The 18,017-nt window shown below is 33.5% G+C and overlaps 1 protein-coding gene across 17 annotated transcripts in view; it reads left to right on the top strand.

Moving 5' to 3' along the window:
• LOC109456057 (uncharacterized) overlaps positions 1-17,632 on the top strand; it is a 90,171-nt gene extending 72,539 nt beyond the window's left edge. For 14 of the 17 annotated variants that reach the window (XR_016019246.1, XR_016019245.1, XR_012495579.2 and 11 more), the window contains 2 exons: positions 2,248-2,347; positions 2,691-4,643. The gene's annotated coding sequence lies outside the window, so the exon portion shown is untranslated. Of the gene's footprint in view, positions 1-2,247; positions 2,348-2,690; positions 12,247-17,353 lie in introns of those variants that run through there. The other 3 variants (XM_088793017.1, XM_088793016.1, XR_016019243.1) reach the window with 2 other exon arrangements.
• Positions 17,633-18,017: the final 385 nt, after the last annotated feature.

Here is an 18,017-nt window from a genome sequence, read left to right as displayed (position 1 = left end):
TACTGTGTGTTTAAAAAAATAAAACCTTGGAGTAAAGTAGCAGCACATAATGGTTTGTGGGTTTTGAAAAGGTGCAGGCCATATTGTGCTGCCTCAAAAATACAAGGATCTGATCTTCTGAAGAAAATGTATTTGTTTTTATTCATAGCTCTTATGATAGTGATGTCAGCAGTGCCTTAGCAGCACGTAAATATTGGCGTTAAGATTCTAAAATTATCTCCAGTATTAACTGTGCTGCTGAAGTAAGGTTGGCCATATTCTACAGTTGTATTTGAATATGTATTAATATTACTAATGTACTTTCAGTTTTATTGATAATGTATTGTCAGTATTGATAACCTTGTTAGGTTTAGTAGGATTCTACAAAAATAAGTTAGTCCTAACTTTTCAGATGTGTATATTGAATAGGATAATTGTAATTTAATTGTGCTAAATGCCATCAAGACTTTATTGGAAAAGCATATACAACATCAAATAAATTTACTTTAATACACATTTATACTCAATATAAATATTCAGATTTTTATATGACTAAACAAAAGTACTTATTTTCTCTTTCTGTAGTAAAATGAAATTACTTTTAAAATATTTGCTTATCTCACAGATGAATTTACATTATAAAATACACATTTTGAACAGAACTTAGAAAACTGTTTGGTGAAGGGGGAATGTATCAAAATATACAAATTAAATTCCGGAAATCCTGAGTCTCAAAATGCACTTAATCATAATTTTAAAGGTAGGAAAGATCTTACAGATGACCAGCCTATTCCTTGGGTAGCTCAGGAAACAGAAACTCAGGCAATTTACTACACATGACAGATTAGGATCTTAATCCTATGCCTTCTGACTTTATACTCTCGTACTGTTTTCTCTTGTTTTTATTAAAATGTTTTAAATCCATAGCCGAAGATTTTTATTTAACAAGTCGAAAATAGAAGGCCTTGTTTTCTTTTTTGTATCCCAGTATTTAAGTTCCGAGTAAAACCAAAAATTATTGTAGTTATTTTATAGATACAGTCAAAAATTTCAGTTTAATTACATTTGAAGGAAAATGTCTTCTTTACCTTCTATTTCTTATTTGTTGATATTTTAGTAAGTCATTAAACTAAAAGTTGATGTTCAGGCTAAGACTAACGTGTTTGTGTAGTGTTCCTTCTGGTTTTATTTCCTGCAAGAAACATCTTACCCTTTTCTATTGTAACCAACCAGAAAATCTGCAAAATAAAAGAAGTTCTTAAAGAATCATTTCTAATTACAGTTGTCTATTTTGGGAACCCTAAAAATATATCAGATATAATTTAAGGAATTGTATTCAAGGATCTTCTATTTAAATTCTAATTTGAAGGTAAAGAAAGTACAAGATAAAGCTCTCATTTTTAAGAACATCTCACGTTTTTTCCAGCAATTTTTTTTCCCCCAAAATAAAGAAGCAATACACCATTGCTAAAATTAAATGCCAGCTTTTACATGGAAATAATATTGCGTAATACTTTTAAAAATCGCTCATCAAGCTCTTAATCTCTTTTCTTTATTTCAACCATTGTATGAAAGACTGTAACAAATATATGATAATTGTTGGTTTTCACTAAAAATATTTCGGGATTTAATACATACATGCTTAGAAATAGTAACTGAATGAATTACAGAGTTTGTTCAGTATTTTCCAGAACAACCCAGGAGTTTGATTTCTCTTTTTGTTTCGTTTTCCTAAATGTATTTGAAGTCAGATTTTAGAGAATTGTATTTAATCTACTCTGCCTTCTAAATGACAGAGAGAAAACTTAGATTTTACATTTACTAGGTGAATCTTTTTATATCTTTGTGCTCCTGATGTGAAGAACCATTTGGGGCTAATATAGCTAAATAAAAACTTTTCCTGTTTTATCCTGAGAGTGAATTAAAGAAAAAATTGAAATACTGAGAGAGTAAGACAATCTGTTGCACTGAAATTTATTGTAACAGTATGCAGCTTCTTTCCAGTCTTTTACTAGAGAAGAGGAAATTGCCTGTCAATACCTAGTGAAACACAATTAGGTAACTCAACGGAATTGGAAGTTTTCATTGTAAGAGTTAATATACTTCCATCTTTGTATAATTTTGGAACACAGAACAAATAGTGAAATAAAATACTAATCTTAATTTGGCTATTTATCTTGCAAGGAAGTAGTAATTATATATTGGTATGTATTGTTTTCATTTTTTCCATCTTCTTTGGGGAAAAAATTCCTAATCTTTTTCATTCAGGTTTCTTTTTAAGTTGATGCCAAATAATTCCAATGTTGAGCATCTTAAATCTGTTACTTGGAGTATGGATTGAGTTTGGAGCTAACTCAGAGGACTGCAGGCAAGTATCCAGGGAACAGCGAGAAAAATATTCAACAATTCAGTTTGCATCCTATTTTCAAATGCAAATTTTTGAAGATTACACATATTGATATGTGAAAGTAGATTTGAACATTTGGCCATACACTAAATTCTATATTTACCAATAAAGATATTCTTCAGTTATATATTATTTTGGTTGTTACAGAATTAAAGATGTTTTAAGCTACTAAATATCATTACTGATACATGCCCATGTTAGCCATAATTGGATTATCAAGATTATACTTTGATAAACTATGATCTCTCTCTAATGTATTTATTTAGAAGTTGACTTTCTAAATCAATTTTTTTTCCTTTTACAGGTGGATATTACTATCCCTTATTCATGGAAAAAGTTTTATTCTAAGTGTTGTTTCTCATTGAGTATTAACAAAAAATGTCTTAAACTTTTAAGATAGACTTGGCTCTCGTAAGTAGACATACGAGGTCTGACAATTAAGTTTGCAAACTTGATACTGTGCGCTTACATTGGCAGCACTGTACAAACAGCTTGGTAAGTTTTCATAACCTTGGTATATCAGTGTCTTAGCTGTGTTCGTGTAGATGTGTGGCGGTATCTTGCTGAGTGGCGTTCATTGTTGCTGTTGGCGTGTTTTTGTGTGCTGTCGCGAGTGTCTGAGCTTGAATTATAGCAGTGAGCAAACGTTAAATTTCTTGTTAAACTTGGCAAGAGTGGAAGTGAAATCAGGGACATGTTAGTCCAAGTTTATGGGGATAATGCCATGAAGAAAATGGCAGTATGCAAATGGATTAAACGTTTTTCTGAAGGGAGAGAACGCATCGCTGATGAAGAGAGGTCAGGGTGGCCAGTAACTAGCAAAACTGATGAAAATATTGCAAAAATTTGTCTAAATGTACATCAAAATTGTCAGCTGACTGAGGAGCATAGCAGACCAAGTAAACATCATTAGAGAAACAGGAAAATCTTAGCTGAAAATCTTGGCGTGAGAAAGGAGTTTGCAAAAATGGCCCCAAAGGAGCACACGATGAACAAAAGCAAAGGAGAGTTGAAGTTTGCCAAGTCCTTTTGGAGAGGCAAGACGATGTTTTGAGCCATGTTATCACTAGTGATGAAACATGGGTGTACCAATGCCACCCTGAAACAAAGTGTCAAAGTGCACAATGGATGTCAGCCAATTGTCCACAACCAAAAAAGTTCGTCAGTCCACATCAAGAGTCAAAATGAAGTTGCTAAACTTTTTTGATGTCAGAGGGATTATTCATTATGAATTTATGTCAACTGGACAAACAGTTAACCAAGTTTACTATTTGGAAGTGATGAAAAGGCTGCATGAAACACAAAAACAACCTGAACTTTTCGCCAACAATTCATGGCTCTTACATCATGATAATGCACCAGCTCATACGGCACTGACTGTGAGGGAGGTTTTAGCCAGTAAACAAATAATTGTATTGGAACACCCTCCCTACTCTCCTGATCTGGCTCCCAATGACTTCTTACTTTACCCAGAGATAAAGGAAAATTTGAAAGGAAGACATTTTGCTGACATACAGGGTATCAAGGGTAATACAACGACAGCTCTGATGGCCATTCCAGAAAAAGAGTTCTAAAATTGCTTTGAATGGTGGACTAAACGCTGGAGTCTGTGCATAGCTTCCCAAAAAGACTGCTTCGAAGATGACTGTAGTGATATTCAGCAATAAGGGATCACTTTTTCTAGGATGAGTTTGCGAACTTAATTGTCAGACCTTGGTATTGTATATCTGGGAGAAGAAATAAGAGGTCATCATCAGAACATTTCCAGCTAAAAAAAAATCTTACCACGAGAATTTTTAGTTTCTGTTTTAGTTATAACTTGAGCCCCGTTAATGCAGAATTCATTCCACTAAAAATTTAGGAGTTTATGTTCTTGCCTTGTTTATTTATAAAATTTATTCTACAGATGTCTGATGTCTTTTTTTTTTTTCGGGCTATATGCAATGACGAAAATGTTGGCAAAATAAATAAGTTTAAACCTTTTATGTTTAAATTACTGTGCAAGGTGACAAATTAGTTGCTGGGTTTTTTTGGGGTTTTTGTCTTTATTATACTGAAAATTCAATTCAACATTTATAATTTCTGTTTGGGTCTATTGATTTTTAATATATGGAATCCATGCAAAAACTTCATGAGTTTATTAGTATATTGTTGAGCACAGCCCCCTTAATTCTGTGGGAATTTGAATAATACTGATATTTATTGTTTTCTTGTGATGGGACTTGTGTGTTTTGAAAAAATATAAAAATTGCGTGGAGACTTGTTATTGTATATATTTATCTTATACTATAGTTAGATTTTGTTTGAGAAGTTGTGCTGAGAAAAAAGATTTTAAGCCACTTTTATGCTAAATGTTCCTTAATTTGATTAACTTGTTATTAAAGGATTCTATATGTCTTTGTTTTATAATTTAACTACTTAGTATAGATTAGTCTATTAAAAAATATCTTTAGAAAGTGGTAGAAATTTTAAATCATCCCAGAGTTTGCTTACTTACATTTCTCATTATTTTATGATCTTTGGGAATGCTTATATTTATGGAAGTAACATTTTCAAGGATGTAAGTTCTTACGGTAAACTAAAACTTTTTTTCTCTGGACTTAATTCATATGATAGTAAATAAGCTATAGGGCAATTTTAAGTTTCCATGTGACCAGTGAAAAGTACCATTGTAGCCTAAAGCAATGAAGTAGAGTATTTGATGTTCAGTAGTATGTGTTGAGAAAGTTTAAGTACATCACTTCTTAAGAGAATTTATAAATTTTAACATAGTCTATGCAGATTGTTATATTTTGTTTATACTTTCATGACTTTCTGGCAGTGTGAAAATGCTAATGTTTGACAAGGACCATTAAAAATATATTTGAAACATATATAGCAAGATACAAATTTATTTTATGCGTAGATACTGAGGATCAGCACTGAACAAACCAAATTCCAACCCTCAGGGCGCTTACAATCTTGGGAGTGAGGCGTGGGTAACAGAATAGACAAAACCTGATAGGTACCACATGTGGCATGTCAGGTGGTAACAAGTTCTATGGAAAAAAATAAAGTGAGGGATGTGGAAGCAATGGTATAAAGGTTTTTGGAAGGCCAGAGAGGTATGTTTTCAAATAGTATGATCAGAAAATAGCTCACAGAGATGGCATTTGAACAAAGACCTAAAAACAATAAGGGAACAAACCTTTAGATGTCTGGGAGAAAAGCCTTTCAGGCAGATACAGAAACTGCAAAGACCTTGAGACAGGCATTTGTGGTGTGTACAAGGAACAGTAGGGAGGTCTGGGTGGCTAGGATGAATTGTACAAGAGGGAGAATCGTAACTCAGGATGGAAGAGTTTATAGGGGCCTGCGCTTATGGCTGTTTAAGCTTTAGCTTAATCTGCAGATTTAATTTTTCATACTTGTTTAAGAGAACCTTAACAGTTGTATGTGCCTCAGCCTATTTGACCTTTGTACATAGAATATTTTTATGAATTGGACTTAAGGTTAGAACCTCCACTTGAGACCATTTAGAATATAAACAATGTTTAAATGTTTGGCTAATAGGTGTATGTGTGATGATGAGGTTTTTACAAATTGTGCTTTGATGGCTCTCAAATTGTTTTCCACTTGACCAGTTTAGTTAGTCAAAGCTAATGGCTCCAAAAGACACTCTGAACTTGTTCATGTTTGTCATTAACTCAAACAAACCACAGTAGTCTTTAATGCCTCCATTCTTGAAATTGGCTGCCAGTAGTTAAGAACTTCATTATTTCTTGCTTATTCCTGTTCTGCAGCATCTTAGCTGAGGAGTTCTTTGCCTGTAATTGTTTCATCTGCTACAGTGTATCCCACTAACTTAATCTTCCTGCTTAAGTTAGGAAGATTAAACACTGCTTTTTGTTGGGTAAAATTCAGGCTTCTCAGCTTCAGCTTGTACCTCATGATCTTGCCCCTACCTTCTTAAGTTTTCCTATTTTTCTTCCAGTGAACTAGTCCTGACACATCACTTTTTTTTTCATCTGTGCCTTTATTTATGCCATTTCACCATCCCAATTCTTCCCGAACTAATTCCTATACATTTTTAGAAATCAGGCCAAATTTCTCATGTGTGCTAAGTGTTTCCTGATTTTAACAGTTGGGCATTATACTTCCTTCCCATAGTATGAACCATTTACACCCATAGCTCTTAACCTTTTTCTCTAACTTAACACACTGAATAACATAACACTTTATCATTAATTGCACCTCATTTTATTCATACATATTAACCTTTGAAATGTATTAGCAATATGAATAAAAATTTTAAATTTTAAAAACAAAATGAAGAAGAAAAGCAGATGAACTAAGACATCCAGAACTTTAAAACACCAGACTAAATATCAAGTTCCAAAGTGATATAGTTGATTTTTTTTCTGTCTATCTCACACAGTGTGGACCAGCCATGGTATATTCCTAGGACTTTAGCACATTAAAAGAATGAATTATCTATTTCAATATTCTAATATTGTAAAAGCAATTATTAAATATACTCTTTTAAGAAGTAATCCATGTGTTATAGTGTTTATAATAAAAGATTGGAAGAGTTTTTTCAATGTCTAACAATAAAAGGCTGATTAAATAACATGTTGAATGGAATACTGTTCAACTATTTAAAATAATTAATGAGCTAGAAAGTTGTTCATGATTAAGTGAAAAAGGTTACCAAATAGAGTGTGAACAGACCAATTAGAATACATTTACTAAACTGTTATTACTCATTTGCTATGGGTGTGAGATAAATCTTAGTAGGTTGAGGGGGGTGTACCATAAATAAGCATATATGATTTATGTGAATGGGGAGGTTTTTTTTTAAAAGGAGTGAGACATCCTTGAAAAATAAATTATTTGAAGCAGCCTTACCACCACGTAATCACCCCCTTTGGAAATCCGTAAATGGAAATCATTCTGGGTTCAGGAAGTTTAGACGTGATAATGAAGGATTAACTATCGTGGGAAGAACTGAACAGATGATTTCAAAAATTAGCTTATTTTAAAACCAGCTTCAGGGGAGCAATCTACTTGGTGTTCTCAAAGGAGAGTTGAAAAGGAATTCAAGAATTATTTCTTGAATTTGTTGAGCGGTTTTGCTGTCATTACCCCACTCTTCCAGCTCCCAAAACCCCGAAAGGTAAGTATAGGAAAAGGAGTAGTAGATAAATCTAATTTTGAAACTATGTAAAGAAAAATTGATTTGTTTTAGTTATAAATAATAGCACAACAAAACGGACTTTCAGATCTAAAAATTAAGGATTATCTGTTTAAAAGTTTAATTTTTCATAGCATAAAAGTAATAACTAATATGGCATAAAGAAGATAGTGGTATTGTAACAGCTGTATAAGCTGTCAGAGGGGTAGTAGCTTGGGGGGAGGAGGGTTTTCACTTTGAAGGTGTAAATGTCTAGTATGTTGTTTTGTACACCTGAAAATAATAAAATAATAATACCCATAGAAAAGGGTATTACTCAGAAAAGGCAAAAATTCTATTTAAAAATCACCGTTTTACCACCCATTGGTATCTACTACTATTATCCTCATTATTCCCTTCTAGTTACACAGGTGGATGTTTCGTTTCTTAATCCAATTCATAACTATGCCCGGGACTAGAAAGAGCATCTCCCTCTGGAGAAGAGATAACAGGATGTACTCTGGCTCAGAAATTTTTTCTTTACATTTATCTAAAGTATACTCGAAAAAAATACCACCAATTTTGTAATATGTTTCATAATATTGTACTGTAAAAAAATGCTTAAATTTTTTTCTCAAGGTATTTTAGTAAACTTGAGCATATGAAAAGATGCATCTTGTTTATCATGTGGCTTCCTCTGCCACATTTGCATGTTGTCCCCAAGGGTACCTTTCCTTAGTGTGAGAAGCATTCTGAGGTAAGGGAAGTCTTTGAAGGGTTTAAACAGGCGAGTAAGAAAAGTAACTGCTGAAATATGTGCACTGCTCAAGATTTGCTCAAAGAGAAATCTAACATTGGTTTGTTTCTTCCTTTGTACCCCAATAATCACATCAAATTTATCAAAAAGCTGAGCTCTTCTAAAATTGTGGGATTCACATTTGAAATTCAAAAAGCATTTACTAGTAATTATGGACATTTCAGTTCAAATATACGGCTATGGTTATCAAAATGTAAACATGACACAAATATGAATTCATAGTATATGACCTGTCACAGCGACCCATTCAGAAGGTAAGCAAAAATGCTACGTCTCAATCTATTTTTTTCACATGCTAACATAATTTAATACTCTTAAGAATAGTAGTTTAATTTAGAAAGGCAGGTTTAGATTCTAAAAACAACTTGGTTAATAGAATAAAGAAAATATTACTTGGGAGTCTAAAAATCTGACTCTTAAGGGAAGGGGTGTTTGTCATCAAAATAGGCCTATGGTGTAGATTTCAAGTCAGACCTTGTTACGCCACTTTTGTTAGCATTTTACTGGGTATTGTATCCTTTGAAAATATAGGAAAGCTACCCAAAAGTAAAGCCTTGAGTCCATAACAGTTATGGTACCACTTTTGAATTAGTGATTCTTAGATGTTTAAAACTCAAGGATTTGAAGCTTTAAAAATTGGTGACTTGTTTTTCCTAGAAAGTTTTACAGAGTAAAACTCTCAGGAAAAATTATGATTTTACTATACTTCCTATATTCATTAAAATCCTAAAAATAAAAAGTTCTCTATACTCTTATTTTCAACAATGCCACATGGTCTTCTTGGTTTCTGGATAGCCCAATTGTGTAATTTAATTTGGAGTTTAGGTACAAGTTCAACAAATTTCAAAGTTAGCATGAAAATTCTTCATTCAAGTTAATTTATTACTATATGCTAATAAACACTTTTTCCCCCAAACTATTGTTCATTGGAAGTCTTGGTGTGTTTGTCTCATTTCAGGCACATGTCATGTAGAGGATGGATGTGAACTAACTAGAGAGCATTGAGAGAATTGAAAAAATATGACGTGTTCAAATGTCATAAGGAGTAGTTGAAAGGGTATTGAAAAGCTTGATTGAAAAAGAATCTTGAGACTTGTTTATTCTGTATTGCACTGGATGGCAAAATGGGAGATTGAGTTTCAGAGATGCAAATATGATCTCTTAAAACAAGCAAGGGCTTTCTACCAACTATGGATGTGTGTGGTAGACCTCTTTACCAAGGACCTTAAGAGGGACAAAATACAGGGGAAAAATTAGTCAGGTTAAAGACATTTAAAATGAAAATACATCAGCTTGATCAAATGCTTGTCTTTAAAATGTAAGGGTATTTGTACTAACAAAAGACACTTTTTTGACTAAAGGAAATTATGGGGAAACTTCTGGATATTTTGTATTGTTTTCGAACATTTGTTACTGAAAATAATCATTGTTTTAACAAACTGACAGTATCTAAGGAAGATAGTTCAAGATCAAGGTTTCCAGAAGCAATGTCATTTGTCTGAGAACTATGAAATAATGAAAATGTTAACATTTTCATTAAGTACTGTAGTTAGAACATAATTTTTAAATACCAAAAGCTTTTATAAGTTGGCATTTATTTTCAAGGAGGGTTACTCTTTGAAGGCTCTTGAACAAATCCAGTAAGAACTGGATTATTAAGTTTTCGTTTTCCTCTTAAGACTTCAAAGGAGAATTTAAGTTGAATTTAGATAAACAGGAAGAAATCAATTCTACAGAAATTTTTAATCATAGTTTTATCTTGAGGAGACAGGTTATAGTGTCACTGGGGTATTCTTTGATGTTTATATTCTAGGGTGCTCAGATGTTGATAAGTAAGCTGCAGGGTCATAGTTTGGGCTTAGAATTACCACTCTTTGAATTCTCTTTCTGAATTGTTTCAATTGGAGCTTTGCTCATCTTACCAGGTACATAGTAGGTTCTCAGCTTATTAAGTGGAGTGTTCCAAGGAAGATCATCCTTACTCTGAAATTGGCAGTGGGTCTAGTTGATTCTGGCATCAAGTACACAGGAAATACTTATTCTGAATATCTTGACCAGTCTTGAGCCCAAATCAATGAGACGATTAAACAACGTTATGGCTTGGCTGAGAAGATAATTTTCATGACATTTTTTAATGCGGGCTTCTTAGTTTTTACAATTCAAGTACTTTTCAGACTACTCTAGTTCTCTTCCAAATTATATGAGATTCTTGATATGAGAGAATTGTGAATACAATGAACATGAGCCCTGGCACATGTATTAATGTTTATTTACCCCTCTGGGAAATAGGCCAGTAAAGTTTTATTGTTTATTTTGAGTGGTTATTTTAGTGAAAATGACTTAATACAAGTCAAAAGATTTTAGTACTTAACGCCATAGGATTGTTGATGATTTCTTAAAGTGCATATAGAAACCACTGAAGCTTTAGGTGCTGCTCTTAGTGATAGAAATAATTAACACCTTGATTGTTTAATTCTTGGCCAGAAATTTTACATTTAATAGCCCATGTGATTTTCATAACCACTCTATGAGGAAGGTACATCATCATCCCCATATTATAGGTAAGGAAACGGAGTCAGGGAAATGGCATGCCTCATGTTACACAACTAGTAAATGGACTCAGGATTCAAACTCAGGTGGTTTTAATGGCAGATCTCATGCGGTTAGTAATTTTATCTACAGCCTTTGTCCTATAGCTAACAAAAGAGACACAATTAACAAATATTAAGCCATAAAATGTGCAAAATGATAGTGATACTTTCCAAAGGATGTCTTAAAAATAGGTTTTTTAGTGGTGGTACTATACCAAGCACAAATTATCTTAAGTGTTCCATAATGGTACTACTGCCCCACTGCAAGGACGCATGCTCTTACAAGTGTGTTTCGGTAGCATGGGACATGGATGTTTATGTGTCCATGTCCTCCTGTATGGTCCATGGATATACATGCAGATACACAAATTTGGTCAGCTCTTAATAGAGTACTCATCCCCTAACTGCAGAGTAAGCCCACACAATCTATAGGTCATATTTGTTTTTAAGATACAAGTATCAAGCATCATTATCACCTCAAGCACATCAAAATCTAAGAAATAGGCCTTTTGTAACTAAAAGGCTGCAGACAAACTATACATCTAAAATGTAAAATTTTGGAAACTTAAGCTATCAGATACACCATTCTTTTAGTATTTCACGTCAATTTAAAGAATTGGGCTTCTGGAAAGGCTTTATAATCATTAACTTCATTCTGTCTCTTAGAGTAATTCCAGGCAATATAGCAAATTCTTAGCCTTCAGAAATATTCTTAGGTATTGCTTCAGAAGGGCTACCTCCTCCCACCCCCTCCACATACACACAAAATTAACTCCCCTTTCTGTACTATCATGTTTTATTGCTTATGTTACATCATATTGTAATTTTCTTCCTTTTTCTATTAGCCTGTGAACCTTATAGACTTGAGCTGAGACATTATGTTAACTCAGCTCATTTGGTGACTAATGTAGCTGACGACCTCACATCACACTCAGTAATATGTTCTCTTATTATAGATTGGTCAGATAGCCAGAAATTAGATCTTTTCAGTGGAATTCTCCCAGGCACAATTAAGTCAAATCTATAGATCACCTATATCACAATTACGTTGAAAGATAAGGAATGAAAACATGAAGTAGTACTTGCCAATACAAAGTTCTATGTGGGAAATAAGTCTTTCTAAGGGCCCTTTCTCATTGAGATGTACTAGTTATGGAATAAATAATTTCACAGTATCCTTTTATCTCAGGTAACACAAACGAGAAATTTTGACTATCTGACGTAAAGCTTAAGAAATCTAACAGACTGAAATGGATTCCCAGATGTTCTTTCTGAGAAGTTACGAGAAAGCACTATGGAGGTCAGGAATTACAACCATGTCATAATTCGGGATTTTTTTTTAAGTATTAAGTGCTTTTAAAAGTGTTAAAATTATTTAATGGCTGTTTTTTTCTCCATCATTTATCGGATTGGCCCTACCATTGATTGTTTAGGATACCTTTAAAATCCAAGCCAACCTTGCTTAGACTGATGAATTCATATTAGCTTCTATCTAAGAAATTCAACCAGAACAGCTATTTGTAACTACCTCTCTGTTTCTACCTTATCAAGAAATAGTTTTCACTTGCATCTTTCCCACTGAAATCATTTGTATTTTGCTGATCTTCCCCAGCCTCTGAACTCTACCTGCCTGCCTGAACCAACAGTACCCAGACTCCAAATCCCACTTGCATAAATCCATGACATTCAGATGCTTTGCCCTGCATTGGGAAATCATCTGGCTTCTGCACTCTACTGTTTGGGGAACCCAAGGATATTCCCAAACAAATAAATCTCTTAATATCCTACTTGCTGTATGTAGCCTCTTGGATCGATTTCACATGGTAGCCTCTGTTGCTCTTCATAGTTAATTCCTGCCAAATTGGGCATAGCGTGCCTGTCAATAAAATATTTAGGTGTTTCATAGTTTGCAAATGTATTCCTTGATAATTTACTTGATATGCCTGCTATAAAATTTATTTTTATGAAATTTTCTAAAATTATTCATTGTCAGGTAATCATTACCCTCCTCATTTTTAGACAAAGAATAAAACCTAAGATATTGTTGCATTAGAATAGGATTTTGATATCAAGGTTCTAAAATACAATACATGGTATAATGCCAACACTTAGTTTTAGGTTGATAATCGTTCAATAGAACTTAACTAGACTTGTGAAAGGAAGCATGAGAATGATGAGATTGTCTTATAACCTCATCTTTAATGCAGACCTGCATTAATTATTAGCCCTGGAGAGAGCTAAGAGGTTGGAAATTCCTTTTTTGCTAAGTTTACCTTTCATTTTGTTTCATTTCCTGTCTTAGTATGTTATATGAAATCGTGCTGTTTAAATTTTCATAATTTACTCATGTGTACAAGGTATAATTTTACAATTTGTGGTGTCTGATACGTTATTTCCAGTAACAATTTCCTTACAGATACAAGGACATTAAAATTTTACCACCTAGCAGATATCTAATAAACATTTAAATTAATATTGAGTGAGTTAATAACTGATTTACTTAACATGGTTTTAAAAGGTGTCAGAATTTTTAGAATTCCTTTATCAGTGAAACATAATTTTGGAGACTTCTCTGTGTTTTCAAAGTGTTTACTTTTAATATTCAATATTTTTATATTAATTTCTCAGTTGAAAAGATGAAAGTCCTCAGGGATAGTAAAATGAATTATTTTAATTAGGTCTTTTTAGACTACGCTTTTGGTTTTGGTATTTGCTCCTACAGAAAATAAATTTCTCTAATAAAAGCATGTCTAAAGAAATAATTCATTCAAGAATTAAGAATAATGTGGAAAATCAAGTGATATAAATTAGAAGTGAAATTGTCCATTAGATTAATTTGATGATTCTAGACATGAGAATCTAAGTTATTGTCTATAATTTTGTCCTCATTTTTAAAGTCTCAGACAATTAACTTCCATTACTTCATTCTCATTCAGTAATGTGTGTACAGCTATTCATCCAACATGTCACTTTATTCAGATGCACTTCCCCCTGATACCAGTCTCTCCAATGTCATCAATATGCCTTTTTATTAAGATAACGAGCATGTAAGAGAAGCTAAAGCTTTCCCATTGGGTTAGAAGACCATGAAATGAAGCAGAACAAAAGGTTATAATGCAGTAAAATAAAATTCATTTTTTGAATATTGTGCTAAAGAAGTGTTTAAGTAGCTTGGTTATTTTGCCAGAGGATTGACAGTGTAAACAGAAGCTTAAACTGTTCCTATCCCAGAGAAGTTAAGTGTGGTCATTTTCAAATACTTAAAAACTGGCTCTGCTACTAGTTAGTTGTGTGACCTTACCCAAGTCTCTCCAAGCCTCAGTTTTTAAATTGTAAGAAGTCTGGTCCCAAATCTGTATGGTCCTAGAACAGAGTAGGCCTCCAATGTATCCATTTTGCAAATATTTCTGTACACTGACATTACTCATAAAAGCAAAGGGAAAAGTTAAATAATCTTGTAGATTTATGTGGAAATCTCTATCACCTTAAAATTCTGGGAAAACTTTGCCATTATAGGAAAAAGCTTTAGGTTTGTTTCTCCTACCCTTTATCAGACCAACACCTTGATTGTGTGAGATAAGATCAAAAACAACAAAAATAACTCCACTGGAAGTCTGTGGAGGAGAGGCACTCACTGTAAATGAAAAATGATAAATTTTAAAGGTTTATCAGATAAAGCATTTAATTGAATTAATGGGACAATATGGAGAACTAGATTTAGTTAATTGAAGTTTACAATAATTTTAAACAGAATATTTTCTAAAACAATTTATATTTTCTTATCAGAGTATGCTGAATATCATTAAATTTTATGAGTAAGAATATTATCAAGTCATATAAAAGTATTATGTAATAAAGTATGTAATAATATAGAAGTTTTAAGAATTGTGTTCAATGTGTTTTAAGCCATATGACCCAGAGTGTTTGATTACAATTTTTCTTAAGATTGATTTCTTTCTTGAAGTAAAATTCAAGATACTAATTTAGGTTAACTAAGGATTCCGTTTGAAGAATTCCAGTTTCCTTTAAGCAAGATTTCAGTTCATTTCAAACTCAACAGATGTGTATTGTATTCATGATTTGACAACACTTTTGAAAGATGTACACTCCAAAGGATTCGAATTATAGACCTTTCAGTTTTAATCTGCTGGTTGTAAGCAAGGCCATGCATTTGTAATCTCTCCTACTGCCAGAAATTGGATCAGAAGGAATTGGATTATCAAGAGTGGTTACTGGTTTTGATCATAGTTATATTACATGCATGTGGTAGAGTAGGACAATTTTACTCATGCAAATCTATTTTTGAATAGTGTGAAAATCTGAGGTGATAATTTGAGGTTTCAAATTCTGTATATCAGTGAATATAATTTTATTTCATCAAAAATAGTTATTAAAACACTAAAATGCCTTAAAATTTTTGTTTTCATTTTTAAGTGAGATAATCTTTTATCATTAAGGGCCTATTCTGTGCCCAGTATTTCACTATAGTCATTAAAAAAAAAAAAAAGAATGGTCTCTGTGAGCAAAGAACTTTTAGCTTAGATGGGAACATTATACTAACATACAGGAAACAACTAGAGAATAGTGGAATGTAGTCTGCCTTGCTGACTTGAAGTGCAGTAGAAGCTCGAAGGAAATGTGGACTTAGAGTCAACATAGAAAACTTAGAGGAGATGGAAGATGAGCTGTGCTTAAGGAATGAAAACTCAGTGAAATGAAGGAATTGGAGACTTTCAAGTGCAAAAAGCATGAACCAAGGCATGATCAGATAGCAAGGACTAAAGCAGATACACTAGATTGAAAGCAGAGATAACGTATTGGGGAATAGGTAGGGAAATGAGTGCAACCATGTTTGAGGTTGTTTTCCTTCCTTTACATAAGATGCCCTAATTTCTAATAGAAGAAAACAAGAATATTCAAATTGCCTGGAGCCCTTCAGGAGCTGATGTATGATGATTTGAAGAGAGAGCACAATCTGGAAGAAATACTGGAAGGAAATCTAGGCTTAAATTAGACAAGTTTGCCCTAATCATTAGGGGGTCTCTAGATTTTAACTCAGAAAATCCAGTGAAAAATCGTGAAAGGGTTGCATAAATCTACTGTCAGGCTATTTCTAGACCTAGTAAGATTGACCTTACCACTGTGGGAATGATTGCCAATTAATACCGAAGTACTGTTAAGTCAAACAGAAATACTCCTTTTGCAAACCTCTAATTTGCATCCAAGTCTTTGCTCAAGTTATTTACTCCTAGAATGTCCTTTCCCTCATCTTCAACTGTTTAAATCTTAGGCTATCTAACCCCTGCATGTTTTCCTAGTTCGTGTTCCTCTTCAGCCAGAAATACCATTTCTCTTTTGTGCCTCTATGCTTAATACATCCTGCTTTATGGGCAGGGACTATCATTTTTTATTATATACTCTGCCAGCCTAACATAGCAGGTTCTTGGTAAATGGCAACTGACTGCTGAAAGTCAGCAGTAAGCCTTTATGGTAATGTATTCCGGAAAGGCTAAATACCAACTAGGTAAATGTAAGGTCTAGGCCCTTTCCTGGTAACAAGGAGTTCTCTATCTTCTACTGCTTAGCAGGGCTCCTCTCATTCTATGCTTCCTATTAACATTCATGCCTCAAGTTTTAGCTACCTTTCACTATCCTTTCTAAACATTTTTAATCAAAGCCAGAAACCTGTAGGTGGAGTTATGAATAGTTGGAAGGCCTGTGAAATTTTAATATCCCTTTTTAAGGGATATTAGTGACCTAACTGATCGTCTAAAGCTTTCCAATGAAGTAGTTTGTTTTGTGTTGGCCTTTATTTGTGTGCTTCAGGAGATGGAAGATAGTAATAGAATGAAAAGTCCTTACATGAAAAAATACTTTCCAAGAAATACCATTACCATAATCAAAAAAACAAATGTATTCAGTATTTGCTGCAGTTCTTTAAAGTGACTCTAAAGAAAATGGTATGTTTCTGAATCCCTCTGCTTACTGGAGCTACCTTATTGAGTGGAATAGGTTTTCTTATAAATTTTCTTGGACAATTTTTATAAGACACTTATCTAAATCACACCAAAAACGGTTTAAGAAATCTTAAGAAAATTGAAGGTCAAATATGCAGCGTTTGTTTGCTAGGACATTTAACTCATTTATAATGTGAAAAGGGTTTATTTTTATTTACCCTATGAGCTTTTATGTAAAATCTGTAGGACAGGTATGTCTATTTTCCAGAATCTATGCATCAGTGATATTTTTTAAAAGTCTGTTGTTGCTGTTGGGTTTGGTTTGGCTTTGAGGGTAGTTGTCATATTTGTTGTGTTTAACATTTAACCAAAAGGCAACCAGCAATTAAATAATGGTTCCTATGGCAAGTTTCCCCTCTATATTGATTTGCTTTATGACCTGTTTTCTAGGCGTGTATTTTCGCAACACCTGGTACCCCTCTGTAAAAAAAAAAAAGCGAGAACTGGCTATATACCTGTCCCATGAGACCACATGGAGAAAGGACTGAGCCTGGAAGCTGCACACACATTGCACAGTGCAGAGTGCCTGAAAACAGCCCGCTCTATTGAAGGGCAGTAAGTGCCACCTGAGATGATCTCCTCGGCACAAAACTGTGAGTAACTGGGGAATTCGATGGGGGGGTTAGAAAATTGTCTGCTAATTCAATAAAAAATGTCTTCATTTTGTAATTTGTGACCTGTATATTTGTAAATTATGATACACTGAGTTGTCAATAGTGGACTGGTTTAGGGGTGGGAATTTAAGTCAAAAGAGATTGCAGTATTCCCCCCCAAAATAACTTGGGACCTTTGTCTTAAAACCTCAGGCAAAGGTTACATGAATTTGAATTACTAGGTTAGAATTAGGCTATTGGACCTTTGCCTGGAAACCAATTAGAAGATGTTAGTCTTGATACAGCAAGAAATAGGGAGGCAGTATAGCCTCTTGAAACAAAATAGTGGAAGTTGACAAAGTAATGGAATTTTGGGAAATTAAATGTGGCAATACTATATATACAAGGATTCTAAGAAGTAAAGTCTAGTGACAAGGAAACTGGGCATGTGTCTATTGTAG

This window comes from Rhinolophus sinicus, chromosome 16 (assembly GCF_057876585.1).
Source record: "Rhinolophus sinicus isolate RSI-liver-muscle chromosome 16, RSI-T2T, whole genome shotgun sequence".
Taxonomy (NCBI): Eukaryota; Metazoa; Chordata; class Mammalia; order Chiroptera; family Rhinolophidae; genus Rhinolophus; species Rhinolophus sinicus.
Note: the sequence above shows the minus strand (reverse complement) of the source record. Positions and strands in the feature narration are given on the sequence as shown.